The following is a 19,062-nucleotide window of genomic DNA, read 5'->3' on the forward strand; positions in this document are numbered from 1 at the left end:
CCAAAACCAGGAGTGGAACAATTAGAGGAAAAGTATAATAGAAACATAAGCTCCACTTCTGCATTTATCACCCACTCCTGGTTTTGGCTGAGAAATACTGATGTAAAATACTGACCAAATACTGAGCGTGTGACCGCAGCCTTACTGTGTTTTTTTCCTCTGAGCACCTCATGTGAGCAGACCTACCCCTCCATTATGTTATTGTAATCTCAAGCTGTGATCACACAGGTCGGGGACACAAAATCACTACCTGTAGAGTATGTTTAATGCTTACCTACCGATTGTCATTCTGCAGTATAAAGATATTTTGTATATGTAGTACCACGGCAGGGTCTTCTCCATCTCTCAACTCCATACCCAGTTGGACCTTTTTTGTAGATCTTGGCCATGTTAAACCTTTGAAAGAATTAGCCATGGTGAGAGGCGAGGGGCCCAACCGAAGAGTAATTATGTTATAGGTTCATATTTTTGTATATTAGCCTATGAGATGCATTCAGTAGATATTTTTTTTTTCCTCTAGGGGTTCTATTCTACTGATTTCATGATGGCGCCAGAAGATGGAACCTTCGCACATGTTTGGGCATGACCTCATTTTAGCAAGTTAGCATATTTTGATGGCATGGGAATGGGGGATTTGCCTGATCTGAGAAGAGAAACATTATTTTGATCCAGCCTTGCTTGGCAACATAAATTAAATCTGTCTGCTCCTGACCGGCCCTGGTCTAATGCCCCCTCTACCTCACCCAGGGGGACCAGGATAGGAGGGGGTAAACCCCACACAAAAAAACTGGGAAACAAAAGATGCAGCAAATCAAATAGAGATAAGATAATATAAGCACAGGCGGAAAATCAGACAAGAGGGTTTTCTAATCACACCAAACTTCAATACCTCACCAGCAACCGGATAAAAACAGCACATGGACAAGTATTGAAGAAAGGGGAGGGAAGAAAGAAAAGAAAAAAAAAAAGCTATAGTTACCATGGAAAGTCAGATTCCTCCATTTTTAAAAAGGCTGGGCTCAGTTTAGAGGTAATCAGGAGTCATACAGAGATTCACTCCTAGCCTGATCACTGAGGAGAGCACAGCTGGTCGACGCCGGAGCCTGCATGTGCAACTCAGAAGCATAGGGTATGTGTCCACGTTCAGGATTGCATCAGGATTTGGTCAGGATTTTTCATCAGTATTTGTAAGCCAAAACCAGGAGTGAAACAATTAGAGGAAAAGTATAATAGAAACAGATGCTCCACTTTTGCATTTATCACCCACTCCTGGTTTTGGCTACAAATACTGATGAAAAATCCTGACCAAATCCTGATGCAATCCTGAACGTGGACACATACCCTTAGAGAATCAACAGTGTGGAGTGTCAAAATCTGTGGTGTGAACAGCGCCATATGCTGCCATGACACCGGGAAACTCCATGTGACCGCAGCATTAATATTTGGTTTCAGCCACAAAACGGGACACGTAATTTCCGTTATCCGTCTCTCTTGCTTGGTTTTCATTGAGCTGTTTTTACAGCAAAATATGGAAATTCCAGAAAAAAATGTTCCGAAAACGCATGCGTTTATTGGCCAGACATACAGCTTTGCACAAATCTGAACATATAGCAGCCAGAATTGCGGCAAAACTGCGCCAAAGTGGCATGTTTGTAGCCACACGAATGCTCAAACGTTTTTGCACATGTCTGAGCGTTTTTTCACTGAAAAACTGAAATTGCTTCAAAACCACGGCAAAATCGCATGTGGTATTTGCGCACGCTCATACCATTTTACACAGCTTTGTTTTGGAGCATTGCTGCAAATTACAGCAAAACTGCACCACAAAAGATAATGTTTCCCACGGTTGAGCCTGACCAATTTAATAGCCCTCATATGATGCAGACGTGTGTCTGTGCATCCATGTGCTCTACACGGCGACATGTCTGTTTTTGAGTGGCAGCACGGACACACGGACCCATTCAGGTCAATGGGTCCGTGCTAGAAACATCCTGAACACGGATGTCATCTGCGTGATATCGTGTGCACAGACCTGAGCAATGATATTTTAGTTAAAATAAATTGATTTTTATACTTACCCTACTCCAGCGATGTTGCCTGTCACACTCGCTTCCAGGGCTGCACATTAAGCTGGTGAAATATTCACTGCACTGACTGCTACAGTGGACCCAGAAGCAAGTGAGCCAGGCGGCGCTGGAGACAGGTAAGTATACAATGTCATACTGTGTGTGCTATCTGGATGTCACACAGATAGCACACGGACAGTACATGAATCACACATGATGCCAGACACAAGGGCCAAAAAAAAATGTCCCCCACACACGTGTGTTGTTTGCACGTATCTGTGAAAGGGGCCTTAAACATAGTTACTTTCTTTTGGCACACTATAGGTTAACGTCAGTTCTACTACTATCAAGCTCATTGGTGGTCTGCTCAGGTGTGACCACTTCCATCTCCTTCCATTAGTCACATGTCCCATAAGCTAGTACTGCTGGTTGAATTTCATTCTTTGCAAGCTGCCTGGGTGGAAGGATCTCTTGGTGAACCAACTGGTGCCAAACCGTCTTCTGGGTAGAAATGTGGCCTCAACCGTGAAGGTGCTGTCTATCCTTTTAAGTATTCCCCTGTCTGTCTTTCCTTCTTTCTGTATTAGTTCAGTGGTGGGACCAGTGCTCTCGCCCGCCAACGCCCTACTTTATTTTTTGCGGATTTTTTTTTTTTTTTCCAAAATATCCTTTTTGGTAGGAAATCCGCAAAAAGAGCATGTCCGGATTTTTTGCGGTATGCGTTTTTTTTTGCGGAAAAAAACGCTTACATCTGCAAAAAATGCGGAATGCATTCTAAATGATAGGATGCATAATTTTAGCATTTTTTATGCGGATTTATAGGGTTTTTATAGCGAAATTCCGCAAAAAAACGCTAATAATCTGGATGTGTGCACATACCCTTAAAGTCTAAACTCTGTAGGCGCCAGCAGGGGGCGACACTGGCTGATGAGCACTTCTCGGAGTTCCAGAGATGGGCCACGGACACCCTTTGTAAGTTTGTAATGACCCTGCACTTCAAAGTCGTTTCTGTCAGTGGTTGTCAGGCCGAGAAATTCTCTGGCTCAATATTAAACTGAAGTCATTAGAGGCTGCCATGTCTCAGCAGTAAGGCTGTGTGCACACGTTGCTGATTTTTAGCTTTTTTTTTCGCTATAAAAAAACTATAAAACCGCAAAAAACCCAGCATACAGTATGCATCCCATCATTTAGAATGAATTCCGCAATTTGTGCACATGATGCGTTTTTTTTTTCAGCCAAAAAAACGCATTGCGGTAAAAAACGCAGTATGTTCATTAATTTTGTGGATTTTTTTTGCGTTTTTCCCACTAGATAATGCATTGGGAAATGTCCGGAAAAATCCGCGAAAAAAAAAACGCATCAAAAATGCGCAAAAAAAGCATGCAGATTTCTTGCAGAAAATTTCAGGTTTTTTTCTCAGGAAACTTCTGCAAGAAATCCTGAACGTGTGCACATAGCCATAGGGTGGAGAGATGTCTCAGAGAAAGATACACATTGACCCTAACCCTTTGTTCTCCCCATTGAAGAGGTCTCACAGGTGCAGGTGGATGAACCTATGCAGTCCCTTCTTATTAGTTTGCTATGGAATGGGGTTATTTTACTGTGGTCTTAAGGGGCAATTTATTGGGGTTTTTCAATCTGTTACTTGGTGCAGTAATGGGGGTGCTCGTGCAACATGCTTGAATCCCTGTCACCCCAAAATCTGGACACCTTAGTTCTGGTCAAAAATGTGACTATTGCATGCTGAGGTTGCCCAGGCAAGCTCTGTGTAATGTCACTGAGGTGAGCAGAGTCCAGGGATTCCTTTCCTAAGTTTTGAGAAGCTATGATATCCTAGACACCAACATAAATTGTTTTTTTTTTTTGTTTGTTTTTTTAAACTTTTATTAAGAAAAGATAAACAGTACATGACAACAGGCTTGTTTTTTGGCATAGGTGGATAATCTATTTTCCAAATGAAGATATGTACAGTTGACAACTGCAAGGAGCCTCCCTGGCATCCAATCACTGCAACTTTTCAGTGGCTGTTTTTATTTTATTTTTATTTTTTTTTTAGCCTCTCCTCCTTTAAGCACTTCATGGTTATCACAAATGATGTATCCCTTTTTAAAACCACGAGTTGTGTGCAGTGTTTGGCCTTTGTGTAGATCCACTTTAATTTGTAAGCCTTTCCAATTTTGATTTCACCAATGGTTGAAGTTGGACAGTGCGGTCTTTATCCACCTTTTCTTGTTCTTGCTGTTTATTCACATAGCAAGTCAAATATTTTTTTTTCTTGTAGATAATATCAAGCAATATCCCCAAGGAAAACGAACCGCAGTATATAGCAAAAATAAAATATTCAGGAAGAGCATCCCAAAGAATACAATGCTGCCATCTAGACCGATTTTAAGGTAAAATTAAAAAAAAAAGCATAAATATTTAACGGCAATATTCTCCCATTGCTTCGAGGGCTCCGTTCACCCAGAATTAGACACAACTTAAAATGGAGAAAAAACAAATACAACATGAATTCAAAAACTAACAAGGCCAGGACTTTAGTCATTGAAAATTTATAGTGGGGAACATTTTCTTTCTTGGGAGCTTCTGGATGTCCGCAGTCACATTCTTGAAGTACTTCATGGCCTTGTGGATTCTTTTATTTTGCCTTTTTAAACTGGTCGCAAGCAGTAGATAGTTTGCAAATCTCCGGACATGCTTTAGGTAGTTGGTGGCAGTTTGGTTGCACAGGCCAATGTCTTGCAGCTTTTTGAAAAATTAAACAGGCTTTTTCAATCCTTTTCACAAAGTTGAGGCTCACACGGCGCTTGTTCTTGAAGTATAGAAACCTCGACACATCTTCAACATTTTGTTTGTATCTTTACAGCCTACAATGGTTCTGCAAATAATCAGAAAAACTTTAATATTGGATCGGACAAAGGATGGCGATCATAAAAACCTGCTTCTTGCATTTTGATCGTTTTCAGTAGTCCATTTCTGGTTTGGAATTGTACAAATTTGGAAATCGATGTGAATACTTTTCTGCCCAATGATGACAGAAGTATTCTAGGAGGGATACCTTTATTGGCTAACCAGAAAATATTATGTTTGCAAGCTTTCAGAGCACAGTGGCTCCCGGGGCCGGATTTAAGAGGTGGGTGGCTCGGGGCCCATTTTTTTCAAGGTGCTGCAATATGCAATGCAAAAACATAAAATGAAACTAACGCAAGTTTATTTTCAAAAATCATTTACGCAGAGTAATTCAAGTAAAATCATTCATTTTTTTTTTTTTTTTTCAATCCGGGCACTTTCCTTGATTTGTGTGCTGCAAAATCACTAATGATGTCACTAAAGTCCAATTCACGCAGTATATCTGACCTTGTGAACCCTTGAAGTCCTGAAAGGGCGTTAACGATTAAAATATGTACGTATGTATATTGCAGAAATTTGGGCAGTCTATATCAAAGACTGGTTCTGGGCTCTGTCAAAGGCTTCTGCTGGGCTGTATATACTGTATATGAGGGGCTTCTGCTGGGCTGTATTTGAGAGGCTTCTGCTGGGCTGTATATACTGTCTATGAGAGGCTTCTGCTGAGCTGTATATATATGAGGGGCTGCTGCTGGGCTGTATATATCAGAGGCTGTTTACCTGTATATATCAGAGGCTGTTGCTGTCCTGGCTGTATATGTATGAGAGGCTTCGGCTGGGCTGTATGTGTGTGTGTGTATATATATATATATATATATAATTATAGCTTTGGCTGGGCTGTATATGTATGAGGGGCTTCTGCTGGGCTCTATATGTCTGCTAAATATGCTTATTTTGCACATTTATTTAATCAAGACTATTCACCAGGTGCATTACTCTTAAAGAAAAAATGTCATGATATTCTCATAAAAATTTGTAGTGGTTTATTGAATTGTCCACAGAAAAACCAAATTGCAGCAAAACATAAAAATAGATGAAATAGTTACGAACAGATTGTCCATGTGTAAATATCAGCGCTTGTTACTCATCTTTCCCAGAGTTCTGAATGGTAAGAGCCGTCTGTTTGTGTGAAGTCTGAAATCATCATGGCTACCAGTTGTTCCTTCCTTGTGTGACTTGTCTCATGTCCATGGAGAATGATGGTGAAGGCAGGAGGTGACAGCCCCCACGTGACAAGAAGCCCCCCACCCTCCTAAGAGACGTTATTTATTTGTCCCACAGACCACGTGTTCCCCTTTATATGGCCTTGACTTATACTCTGAGCTGCATACACAGAAATAGCTGTTTGTAATGTCAGCGAGAAGCAATGTGCTCAGTACAGAATTGTTAAATATTAATTGAATTATTCTCAATGTCAGGGGCTTCTGCTAGGCTGTATATGTATGAGAGGCTTCTGCTGGGCTGTATATATACAGGGCTGCTGCTGGGCTGTATATATCAGAGGCTGTTGCTGTGCTGGCTGTATATAGAATAGAGGCTGAGGGGCTGTATAAAGTGTATACACAGCACTATACTGTAAACAGGTCCACACTATATACATACAGTATACACACACTGTAATGCAGGATATAGTGTGGACTTGTATATACAGTATGGTACTGTGTAGGACAGAAGGTGCAAGAAAGATGCACAGAGACACACAGACAGAGATCATACTCACCCACCGCGACACTGAAGACTGACCCACTTCACCTCTGGATCTTCAGTGACTGAAGATCCAGAGTGAAGTCCTGCCGCTCTCCGCGGTGGAGAATCCCCTTCTCGCGCCGACATCGTGGCTCCATCTCCTTCCTCAAAGGTAGCTGAACAAACTCTCATCTGATCTAATCTGAGGGAGCAATCATGTAGCTGAATAGGGAGCGCCTAGAAGCTTCTGTTGGGATCGGAGAAGGCTGTCGCATGCCATAAGCTAAGCATTAGGTACAGGGAGGGTACTAAAGAAGTCTGGCTAGGCTAGCCAGGTCAGTGGATGCTGACGCAGGTCAGGTGCCATGACTCTGCCACTCTGCGCCAGCCACTGAGATGTAGGACCGTAGCCAGGTCCCTACACTTTCAATAGTTTCTCTTTTGTTAAATGTTCCTTATCATTAGAAATGGTTCACAGCAAAGGCTGGTTTCACATTTGCGTTTTTTGCCGCTGAGTTTTAACGCATATAAACGCATGTGTTTTTTCCCCTATATTTAACATTAAAAACGCATGCGTTTTTTTTGTATGCGTTTTGCCGCATTTGACGACGCATGCGTCGTTTCTATGCTTGCGTTTTGTTGCGGAAATGCAACATATAGTGATTTCTAGATGTGTTTTTTTGAGAAAAAAAAGTTTTGCTGTCTATGTAAACGCATGCGTTTTTTAAGCACACGCGTTTCATTAGAGAAAAACAAGTCTAGACACTGATAAGCCACCCCCCACCATCAAGGTGATAAAGGGATCCTAGCCCTAACCCTAGCTATTTCTATTTAGAGTGGGTTTTCTAGTTGATTGATTGGCAGCTGTCACACACTTCTCATCATGCGTATCAAAAACGCAAACGCAGGAAAAAATGCATGTAAACGCGACACTCTTTTTTACCACATGCACAAACGCATGCGTCTAAAAAACACAGCGTTTGTATGCGTTTACATGCGTTTTTTCACCACCTGCATTTGCGTTTTAAACGCTGCGTTTTTAAACGCAAATGTGAAACTAGCCAAAGAGACGTGAATTTTACATGTTTTGAGATATTTATCCCTATATTGGTGGGTGGCCCAGGGTCCGGGCCCCTTGGGCCCACCCCTAAATCCGGGCCTGGTGGCTTCTTCTTCAGGCAAGATTACAGATAGATTAATAAGAAACAAGCACAACATTTAAAGACTACTACAATAGATACAGTACTACATTTTTTAAATGTTGTGCTTGTTTCTTATTAATCTATTTGTAATCTTGCCTGAAGGAGCCACTGTGCTCTGAAAGCTGCAAACATATTATTTTCTGGTTAGCCAGTAAAGGTATCACTACTAGAATACTTCTGTCATCATTGGGCAGAAAAGTATTCACATCGATTTTTCTGGCTAACACGGTACCACAATACAATTTGTCATTGTACATCACAAATTTGGAAAGAAAGAACAGGTCAGACTAGAAAAAAGTTTCAGCTTTTAGAAAAATACTGTATGTATTTACAGTGGCATACCGCCAATGGCAGCAGACCATGTGGCCGCGATGGGGCCTGTGAGTCTGGGGGACTCTGTGCCAGCACATAACCTTGGCCCTCACCCAGGGCCGGCGGCAGAATCTGGGCAAATGACAGGGCTGTGGACAGCCCTGAGGGTCCCACTCTGTTGTCAGGGGTGGTCATCTTTTCTGTGCCCCTAAGCCTGTTTTCCAGGGACTGCAGTGCTTTGACTGGGATATGCTATGTGACCCAGATGAATATTATTGTTGCTTTTCTTTTTTGGCGGGGGAGGTGGAGGAGCAATTACTAATTTTACCATGGGGACAATTTGATTTCTATGTACACCCCTGTGTGTGTATGTGTAAAAAAAAATATATATATATATATATATATATATATATATATATATATATATATATATATATATATATATATATATATATATATATATATATATATATATATATATATATATATATATATATATATACACGACAGATACACAAACTGACCTCGGCCTGTCTTCATCTGTTTAGCTTGGATTCTCCTCACTTTCTCTGGTTGTTGATCAGCTTCGTCAGTGTCCTCTTCACTTAGTGCAGAGTGGTCATCATGTAATCACTGGACTATTCCGAGGATGTAGTCTTCTGCAGCTGTATGACCAACCAGTTCAGGATTTGGCATGACTGGGTGTGCTGATATGCCAGTGGATGTAGATGGTTTCTCATCAACAGTCCTGTAAATTATAAAAATCCTTAGTAAGAAATTCAAATGCAGACTTGAGTAGGTCAGGAGTGTTCACGATTTTTTTAAGGTGGCTTAAAAGCCAGGATGTGCTGAGGCCTATGCAGTGTTCAAGCAAGGGGTTAAAGTAAATTCCTTGTATGAATTTACACTGACTTGTAGCCATCATGATCCTCCATGATGAGTGGCTCTTCCTTCATGGCAGGTAGCACTACCTCCTCGTTGGGCAGCTCTTGCTCCCTGGCTGGCCGCTCATCCTGCACGGGTAATGCACTGGATGAAGTAGATGCCCCCTCATCTTCAACAATCCTGTTAATGAAAAATCCATGTGATTATTTGGCATAGTTCAGAACATAAATGCATACCTATAAAGCCCACACAAGTATGAGTGTCAGTATTCAAAGCATAAGATGTTAGTGGGGCATACCTGGCCATAGTTGGTTTATCGGGTATTGTAAAACCTTTGTCCTCCAGGAAAGAGAAAATCATCCTTTGTATCAATCGCTAAAATCTTTTCATAAGTGATAAATGTTCCCTTTGTTGCAATTTTTATCAGCAGCATCTTATACTTTGTCATGCAATCTGTTACGCCGCTCTCTCATACTTACCTGGCCGGCGCGCTCCCGATGCTCCTTCCTGCTCCCCGTCTTCCAGCTTCTCCGGCACCCGTCCATTCTGCGGTCCGCGGACGCGCTACACTCATCACTGGGGCTTCTGGGAGGTCATGACCCGGCGGCTCCGCCTCCAATATGGCGGCGCCCGTCGGGTACTTCTTCCCAGCGCCTGTCCTGCTCAAACGCTTTTGCGCCTATTGCGTTTGCTGGATTTTCACCAGCATCTCTTTAGCTTCTTTGGCTCCGGTCCCTGCATCCTTGCTGAGACTCTTACTAATCCCAGTCCTGCCATTCCTGCTGTGTCTTCCAGTCCTGCCGTTCCTGCCGTGCCTACCAATCCTGTGTTCCTGTCGTGTTCCGTCCAACTTGACTTTTCAACTTACCGGTCAGTACTTTGTCTTTGCTGCCGCCGTCCGTCTTGTGCCTCCGCCATATTTGTCTCCTCAGTATTTCCGACCTTCCCCCCCATCTTCTTCTGTTCTTCCTCAGTCCTATCCTCAGTCGTCCCTTTGGCTCCGGCAGTTGCGGCTTCACCCTCCTTGGGCCTGTCCCTAACGCTCCCTGTACTGGGGGTGGTTCCACCTGGTCCGCTCGCCCTCGGGGGCTCTGAAGCCGTGACCCAGAGGGTCCACTTCTCTAATCGTTATACAATCCTCTTCTTGTTTTGTACCATATCTAAGGCATTGTCTTGTAAAATTCTGTGCCAGTTGAGTAAATGTTTAATGACAGAATGAACATGTCTTCGGCATCCTGAAGCGGCTGTAAAAAAAAAAAAAAAAAAAAAAAATCAGAAATGATATCACTGAGAATCCAGCCTGTCCAGCCACTAATATCAATCAGCATTTGTATTTGGTTTGTCAGACAATTGGATATTTTGCATTACTGTTAGCCAATTGTGATCTTGGCAACATGAGTTTAATGCAAAATGTCCGACTCAATTTAGTTAGCCAACTCTAGTTTTTGGTCAAAACCAGACAAACATACAGTTTTTGAACACATACAGTTTAGCGTGTGTCTGAGAGTTTTATAGCCTAATACAAAAATTGTAGTAAATTGGCGCCAATAACACATACCTTTTTACCACATGCATGCCCTTAGATGATATGGGCAGCTGATACCTGTGGATAAAATTTTTTGTTAGTATTGGTATGTAAGGCAAGGAGGGACTCGCTTCTCCTGGAAGCGCTCCATGTCTTTGGAGTTCATGATTTGATATCCCTGGGAGGACACACAGAATTCAGGCACCATGTTTCCATCCTTGAGCTGCTTAGTCAGCCTTATTTTATCAAAGGGAAACAATGTGTTAAAGATGATTGCCAGTGTGTTAGGGCTGGCAGAACGCACCGGGTAAATATAGTGATAATATACAGTAGGTGCGATCGCAGCCCGGTGTCCACCGTGCAGGAGTGGAACCTGCTGCTAGTATATGGTGGCCCTATATGGCGGTACAACACCTGAATAGACACGGGTTCAGTCACCCGCTCTATATAGGAGTGAGCTCTGTTGCTTCAGAGTCGCCGGGATTAGGATAACGCTGTGCCCTGTTAACCTCACAGAGGATCACAGCTAACGAACAGCAGGTAGCATACAGTGGTCATACAGTCAGCATAGCACACAAACTCCTCTCCGGAGGTGCCGGAATTCTAGTGGCTATACAGCTGACCCTGAACACATGCAGACACAGACCACAAGGTACATAAGATGACACTAGCGCATGGTCGTGCGGCCATGCGAACCTTTTATAGAGAAACTTTCCAGGACCTTCCTAGTGGTCCAATAGGAACCGCTTCAGGACCTGAGCATGTGAGCCCAATGAGGTCGTCATCCCCTGGGCATGTTCAGTAGCGGAAAAGCAGGACTTAGTCCCAAGAGCATCTGCTCGCCGCCGAACAGTGCTGGCTACAATGGCCTGGAAGATCAGCAGTAACCGAGCGCACAGTATCTGCCCGAGCCAGATGCTGGGACTGACATCTCCGCTGAGCAGGCTCCACTGCAGCTGAAGAAGAATGGGAGACCGCAGCGGAGGTGGTTCGAGATTCCCCCTGTGCAGCGGCGGGAACTCGACACCTAACACAGTGGCAAGCTTGAACATACAGCACAGAATTGTGTTGTGTTTTAACACTTACCTGCTCATCCTGCAGTATGAAAATATTTTTTTTCTGTCTTATAACTGGCTACCTGTCCTTAATCAACCTCTAATTGCTTCCACTGAATCCCTTCATTTACCTATAAAAGTAAGGAAATACAAAAGACATACTATAAGGTAAAGCATGGTAACACAAAACCCTTTCATACACATAAAAGACACAAACACAGTAAATGTAAGAAAATGGGCGTTTATTCAAGATAACTTAATTAATTTAATAATAAATAAATTAATATACAGAATAACCATATATAAACATCTGATCAACCAATCCACCCAGAGAACTGGGTGACTTTCCCACATGCCATCACTCATGAAGACATGCCCCCCCCCACAACATAGCAGCCATTTTTCAACCATTGATTGGAAGTCCAAATTAAAAAATAGCCAATCCGATATCAGAAAGGTGAACCATATAATTCCTGGTCTAAAGCCCCCTAGATCCACATGTGTAAAGGAAAAACCATTAACTAAAGGCATAAAGCTGTCCATTCCCTCATTAACCTTTCTTCGGATTTTCTCATAACAAAAATCTATTCCCGAACCATATTAATCTGGGTGGGGGAGGAGGGTGGGGGGGAAACGAAACTAGTGTGAAGGAAGGACAGCTTAAGACCATAAAGATCCTACTTCATTAAAGTGAAAAAAATCAAGGATTTTAGTTAGTGATGGGAGAGCACTAAAATGCTTGGGTCGAGCAAATTGGAATACTCGGGTACTCGCTCCGAGCAACAAGCCCAATGTAAGTCTATGGGAGACCCGAGTATTTTTACCGCGATTTTCCCCCCTCGGGTCCTTTTCAGGTCTAAAAACATCTGAAAATGATGGAATCACTGCTAACATGACATGGGAACATCATGGGGATCCCCCCTAAAAGCATTTCTGACTCCTAGGTCACAGCTGTAAGCAATGTCAGAGTTTCACTCTATTTTTTTCAGTTGCACCAAAAAAACATACAAAAACGAAAACCAAGTGGAGTTTGATGGGATATATGTTAAGGTACATCCTTTCCAGGGTAATGACTTGTATATAAGGCAAAATAGTTAACCCCAGACTTAAATGTTCCTCCACTACTTGGGCTATGTTCGCACGCAGCATTTTTGCTGCATTTTTCAACTTTAAAATTGCTTTCAACCAATGCAAATGCATTCACTGGGAAATGTCATTGTAACATTTAACACCCCTAGCTGGCCATGTGGTGTGTGACACATAAGGACACACATCTTGTTTCATTTATGAATAAGGGACTCTTAACCCCTTCGTGAATTCAAGGAGTTAGAGCGTGGCTGTCCATGGATAAAAATGGTCCTGGTGGTGCAGGCTTGAGGGCAATCCCTATTTCTGGGATTTAAGCCTGAGAGCCATGGAATCCTGCACTTTATTTGGTGCAATTTGGCAGGCTCTCGGGCTCTTCATCCTAAAAATGACCCTTCACATTCTTTGTGTTTTTTGTGTTTTATACATCAATCGTTTAAAAAGCCAAGAATAACAGCAATATAAACATTTTCTTGACACAAGTTAATGTTTAAAGATAGATGGCAAGATATACTGCTACATTGATAGTAAAATAGGTAGATCGATTTTTATCGTATGCTACTTGACACTCTCAGGAATTGCACCTTATTACCCTAGAAGGTGACCCATAACATTTTCTTGACACAAGCTTATGGTAATATACAGACAGACAAATGGGTTCCATGTGTGCTATTTGTTCAATCTGAGGGCCTCACTAAACCATCCAATCGGTAGTAGCGCTGGGCAGTGTGTACGAAGGGCAGGGACTTAATCTACGCGAGCTTATAACCCGCACTTACTGGGGTTTCCTCGTTCATGGGGAAGAATTGCAATCCCTGATCGCTATCACGAACGGGGTTCAGTGGGTTACCCGCACCTGTCGGCAAAGGGTAGACACACACTGATCCGTCCAGTGTAGCGCACGTGCAGCACCAGACATCTAAGGGCATCACAGACCTGTTATTGCTCGATCTCGCCACTTGTTCCTCTAAGAAGCTGGACGCGGACCGCCGGGGGTCACGTAGCTAGTTAGCAGTTGATTGTAATGTTTCAGCCTCATTTCCTGCTGTAAGCACCCCATGATAGTCACAAATAATGTCACCCTTAGTAAATCCATGAGTGGTGTGGAGTCCTTCACCTTTCATTTGATCATTTGTGATGATAAGGCCTTTCCAGTTTTGTGACCTAACCATTTTCTTTAAGCTTGAAAACCTGCTCTGAATCCCCTCGTTTTGGTTTCCATCCACGTTGGACATCTTGTAGGCCAGGTAGATTGATTGTCCAATGCTGTTTTTTTTCAAATAGTGCTTTAAGTCTTTATCTTTGGGGAAATGCCTGAAAAAATCTACAAGAAAAAAACAATACTGTAAAATATTCAGCAAACATAAAATGTTAAGGCAGCACATCCCAAAGAATACATCTTCTGCTAGACAGAATTAAAATGAAAATTGGAAAACAATCCCTTAAAAACTTACCGATTGAAACCCGTAAATTGTACTGTTCCCGCCTCCATTTATCCTGACAGCACTTTGCAGAATTCTCTGTGTACTGACTGCAGGTGGACAGGGATGGCGGATAATTGTCCTCTCCTACAGGGTACTTATCAATTAGTCTGCTGAAATGGAACAGTTTTTCAGCACTGTCAGTCTCTTGGACTGTTTTTTTTTTTTTTTTTTTTTTTCCTCGTCTGTTTGAGGCGGAACAATGTCCTTGATTGCCGCCTTCTCCTGCAATGCCAATGGAACTTCTGTGAAGTTAAAAAGAGAGAGATTATAAGTTATGAGATACTGAAACTGGTGTCGTTCCTTACTAGACGGCTTAACCAAGAATTTGGAATTAATCAGATGCTAAAAGACATAACTTTGCGGCACCTTCCCTTTAAGCAATTATTTGTGGTAAAAATTGACTATATAATCAATTTATGTTTAATACAAAATTAAATATATTAACTATTATTTACTGCACGGCCCCATTAGGTTATGGATCACAGGACTGTAGGGCCACATTACGCTATTGGTGATAGGACTGTAGTTACACATTATGCTATATGGATTATAAAGGCTGTATTCTACGCAGAGTAGTATAGAGGCTACATTTTGCAATATTGATAAATATAGAGGCTACGTGGAGGATTATAGAGGCTACATTATACTATATGAAGAACTATAGAGGCTGCTTTATAATTGAGTACTATGGAGATTACATATTATATACAGGTTGCATAATATATGGAGGCTAGATTACATTATATTGAGGACTGTGTGTGGTGCATTATAATATGTAGACTATAGGGAAGCATTTTTTATAGAAGGCAATGGGGGTACATGATACCAAATGGAGGACTATGTAGGGCCATTATAATATTTGGATGGCTTTGTGGAGGGCATTATATTATGTGTGTGGCTATGAGGGAGCCTTTATACTTTATGGAGGCCTATTTGAGGGTCACTATATTGTGAGCAAGCAAATATACAATGTGAAGTTTGTATGGGGCTCAACAGACCGTGCGGAGATCTGTGTGGGGTTCATTATACTATGTGTAGTGATAGTAGGAGCCATTATACTGTATATAGGCCCCTTTTACTGCATGCAGGGTTGTACGGGGAGGTCACATTTGTGGATTATACTGTGCTGGGGCTACCATTCATTGCCAGGGTAGTTGAAGGGGTACAGTTGGGTCATCATAGTTTGTGGATGGTATTGTGGGGGCATCATACAGTGTGTTTTTGGTCTCCTACCCAGCGCCTTCTGTCTCTTCCTCATTAGTTTGTCCCTCACTGTCTTCTTCTACCGTGATCCTCCTCCTCTTGGGCAATGTAGATCTGCGAAGTTAAAAAAAGACCGTTGATATGAAAAACTGATAAAAGTGTTGTTACCTAGTAGTCTACTTAACCAAGAACTTGGTAGGAATGATACATGCTATACGAGATAATTACTTAAGTCTGACGCAATGAAAGATGGATTTTGGGAATACCTGTGGTGATAAAGTTAGGTCTCTTACTCGGAGGTTCCTGTTTTATCGTCTCCCTTTAGCGTGGCAACCAATAACATCCCAGCAGCCAACAGAGATGTATCCACGTTGTCTGGTTTGGTGTCAAATTGCAAATATGCATTGGCCTGGTCTCCTTCCACTTGGGAAAGACTTTCATCAGCCCAATTTTTATATATATTTATTGACATTGTCCATGTTATTATGGGCAGCTGATACCTGCAGATAAAACATTTGTTAGTAGTGGTAAATGCTTGGCAGTAAAAAACAAGGATTGCCTCATTTATTTCTAACTTCTTCTGGAAGTGCTCCATGTCTTTGCCAGAATTCAAGATACTTTTCCCCTTGCAGGACGCAAAGAATTCAAGCGCCTTTTCTACTTCCTCTGGCTGATTAGTTGGCCTAATCTTTTCAAAGTATGTGCCGAAATTCTGTCAAAGGGAAATGTGTTTCAAAAATGATTGCCAATGGCAAAACCTTAATTCATATAATGCTGTGCTGTATGTTCTTTATGTTTTAACATTTACCTGCTCATCCTCATCCTGCAGTATAAATAGACTTTTTTTCGTCTTTACTACTGTCACCAGCTGTCCATCAACATGTAACTTCTCCCTCTCAATCCATTCTTTTACCTATAAGAGGAGGAACATAGAAAATACAGAAGATATGGTGAAGCTGCATCTGTCACCAATATGCTAAGCAGGGCCGGCCCGAGAGATTACGGCGCCCTAGGCGAAACTATTTTGTTGCGCCCCTACTATTCTTGGCAGTAGATGAAAACTTGGGATATAAATTTAGGAGCAAAATAAACCACAACAACAATGATTAATTAACTCTCTCCTAACTCATTATTCTTCTGAGAAGTTGTATAGGACAAATATATACAAATTAATCAATAACACAAAACAAAAACAACCATAGGTAATTAAAATTTGTTTCCTTGCCTTTTTTTTTTTTTTTAAAGGATGACACTGTCACTGAGATTAATTTGTTTAGCAACTTCAGATTCTATCAAAATTGTTGCCAACCCAACCAACCTCTCTTGCGTCATATTTGCCCTTAAATATGTTTTAATTGGCTTTAGTTTTGAGAAGCTTCTCTCTCCTGAGGCCATGGACACAGGCAGAGTCAAAAGAATTCTTAGAGCCACCACCAGATTGGGGACACTTTTCTTTCAAGTCAGAATTAAGCAAAAGTTCAAGAACGTCTTTTGTTGATGAATCTTCTGGAACCCGTCTTGACATTGCCTGCAGTTCACCACATACAGTTAGGGCCAGAAATATTTGGACAGTGACACAATTTTCGCGAGTTGGGCTCTGCATGCCACCACATTGGATTTGAAATGAAACCTCTACAACAGAATTCAAGTGCAGATTGTAACGTTTAATTTGAAGGGTTGAACAAAAATATCTGATAGAAAATGTAGGAATTGTAGACATTTCTTTACAAACACTCCACATTTTAGGAGGTCAAAAGTAATTGGACAAATAAACATAACCCAAACAAAATATTTTTATTTTCAATATTTTGTTGCAAATCCTTTGGAGGCAATCACTGCCTTAAGTCTGGAACCCATGGACATCACCAAACGCTGGGTTTCCTCCTTCTTAATGCTTTGCCAGGCCTTTACAGCCGCAGCCTTCAGGTCTTGCTTGTTTGTGGGTCTTTCCGTCTTAAGTCTGGATTTGAGCAAGTGAAATGCATGCTCAATTGGGTTTAGATCTGGAGATTGACTTGGCCATTGCAGAATGTGCCACTTTTTGGCACTCATGAACTCCTGGGTAGCTTTGGCTGTATGCTTGGGGTCATTGTTCATCTGTACTATGAAGCGCCGTCCAATCAACTTTGCAGCATTTGGCTGAATCTGGGCTGAAAGTATATCCCGGTACACTTCAGAATTCATCCGGCTACTCTTGTCTGCTCTTATGTCATCAATAAACACAAGTGACCCAGTGCCGTTGAAAGCCATGCATGCCCATGCCATCACGTTGCCTCCACCATGTTTTACAGAGGATGTGGTGTGCCTTGGATCATGTGCCGTTCCCTTTCTTCTCCAAACTTTTTTTTCTTCCCATCATTCTGGTACAGGTTGATCTTTGTCTCATCTGTCCATAGAATACTTTTCCAGAACTGAGCTGGCTTCTTGAGGTGTTTTTCTGCAAATTTAACTCTGGCCTGTCTATTTTTGATATTGATGAATGGTTTGCATCTAGATGTGAACCCTTTGTATTTACTGTCATGGAGTCTTCTCTTTACTGTTGACTTGGAGACAGATACACCTACTTCACTGAGAGTGTTCTGGACTTCAGTTGATGTTGTGAACGGGTTCTTCTTCACCAAATTAAGTATGCGGCGATCATCCACCACTGTTGTCATCCGTGGACGCCCAGGCCTTTTTGAGTTCCCAAGCTCACCAGTCAATTCCTTTTTTCTCAGAATGTACCCAACTGTTGATTTTGCTACTCCAAGCATGTCTGCTATCTCTCTGATGGATTTTTTCTTTTTTTTCAGCCTCAGGATGTTCTGCTTCACCTCAATTGAGAGTTCCTTTGACCGCATGTTGTCTGCTCACAGCAACAGCTTCCAAATGCAAAACCACACACCTGGAATCCACCCCTGACCTTTTAACTACTTCATTGATTACAGGTTAACGAGGGAGACACCTTCAGAGTTAATTGCAGCCCTTAGAGTCCATTGTCCAATTACTTTTGGTCCCTTGAAAAAGAGGACACTATGCATTACAGAGCTATGATTCCTAAACCCTTTCTCCGATTTGGATGTGGAAACTATGATATTGCAGCTGGGAGTGTGCACTTTCAGCCCATATTATATATATATAATTGTATTTCTGAACATGTTATTTTAGCTGTTTACAAAAACAAAACTTGTGTCACTGTCAAAATATTTCTGGCCCTAACTGTAGCCCTATGGCATCGATGTCTTTTACTTCGTTGTGTGTAAGAGACTTTTCCAAAGCTTTACACTTATCCAGAACAAATTTGCTTGGTTTTCCCTCAAGTAAACGGATGTGGTACAAAAATCCAAATTTCAATTCCATTTCTTTCTGCTGAGTGAACCGCTCATCAACTGAATTTATAGCAGTATCTAAGATCGCAACGTAAAAGTTAATTTTGAAACTGTTTCTCATCTCTTATGGGCTCATCTTTCCCCTCATAACATAGTTATTAAGGTTGAAGGAAGACTATAAGTCCATCTAGTTTAACCCATAGGCTAACCCAACATGCCCTAACATGTTGATCCAGAGGAAGGCATAAAAAACCCATGTGGCAAATAGTAAGCTCCACTTTGGGGAAAAAAAATTCCTTCCCGACTCCATATACGGCAATCAGAGTAGTTCCCTGGATCAACA

Source organism: Ranitomeya imitator, chromosome 2 (genome assembly GCF_032444005.1).
Source record: "Ranitomeya imitator isolate aRanImi1 chromosome 2, aRanImi1.pri, whole genome shotgun sequence".
Lineage (NCBI taxonomy): Eukaryota > Metazoa > Chordata > Amphibia > Anura > Dendrobatidae > Ranitomeya > Ranitomeya imitator.